The sequence below is a fragment of the Octopus bimaculoides genome, chromosome 14 (genome assembly GCF_001194135.2).
Source record: "Octopus bimaculoides isolate UCB-OBI-ISO-001 chromosome 14, ASM119413v2, whole genome shotgun sequence".
Taxonomy (NCBI): domain Eukaryota; kingdom Metazoa; phylum Mollusca; class Cephalopoda; order Octopoda; family Octopodidae; genus Octopus; species Octopus bimaculoides.
The window spans coordinates 4400154-4401456 of record NC_068994.1 but is presented as its reverse complement, the minus strand read 5'-3'; positions in this window follow the sequence as shown (position 1 = coordinate 4401456).

Genomic DNA, 1303 nt, shown 5'->3' with positions numbered 1-1303 from the left:
ATATATATATATATATATACATATCCATATATATATATGTACATACACACACACACGTGTGTCTGTATGTGCTGTATAGACTGAGAGCGTTCAGATGAATGTGTTCTTTGTTTTTTTCCATTTATCTTATTCTTTATTTTCCTTCAACAATTCTAAAGAATCAGCCAGTGATTTATTCCCCCATCTTTGTTCACAGCTTCTTGTTGATGTTCCACTAATTTGTCGAAACTCTGATGCTTAGAAAATCTCCAGGTCTTGGCTCAAACAATTCATCAAACCATGTTTCCAGCTTCATCTTTGAACAAAATGCCTCGCAGGGTGTTAGAGAGCAGGAAGAATTGGAAGAATACAGTTACAGAAAAACTACGAAACACTATAATAATAATATTTATCAGGTTTATTCAGATAATACTGGAAAGAAACAAATTAAATATATATATATATATATATATATATAGGAAGAGACCCCTTCGGTCATGAATGACCATGGGATTGCACCTAGAAAGTTACTCTCCGAGGCACAAGTCCAGGCAATGTTGTTTATGGAAGACCAGCAGTCGCCCAAGCATACCGGTCTCCCCTCTCCATGCCACCAGTGTTATCCCAGGGAAAGGCAAAAGGGTCGATACAGCTTGGCACCTGTGACGTCGCAACTCATTTCTACAGCTGAGTGAACTGGAGCAATGTGAAATAAAGTGTCTTGGTCAAGAATACAACACACAACCCAGTCCAGGAATCGAACTCACAACCTCACGATCGTAAGCTTGATGCTCTAACCACTGAGCCATGTGCCTTCATGTCTATATATACATACATATATATATGTATATATATATATATATATGTAGTTATGTATATGCATATATATATATATATGTGTGTGTATATATATATATATATATATATATATGTATGTATATATACAGTTATTATGTATAGTAAGTGTTGGTTTTATGAGAAGAAGGATTGTCATCACAGTTCCACTGCTGTCCACCTTGTATCTGCTTCCATGATCCTTAACTTGCAGACACACAGACAGACAACATACCAAAGTAAGCAAGATACCAATTCAATCCACCGTGGAACATCACAGAGAATCTCAGATGGAAATATTCACTGCATTCTTCAGACTCCATTATTTTCTTTCTCCCCCCCCCCACACCTTATGTTTTTTTTTCTTTATTTTATTTTATTGCAGTTTTTTTTTCTCTTTTCTTTTCTTTTTTTTTTTGTTCTGATAAATAACATTTTGATTTGTGATTTGCTGTGTTTAACGAAATAACTTTACAATGGTTCTGCGCCT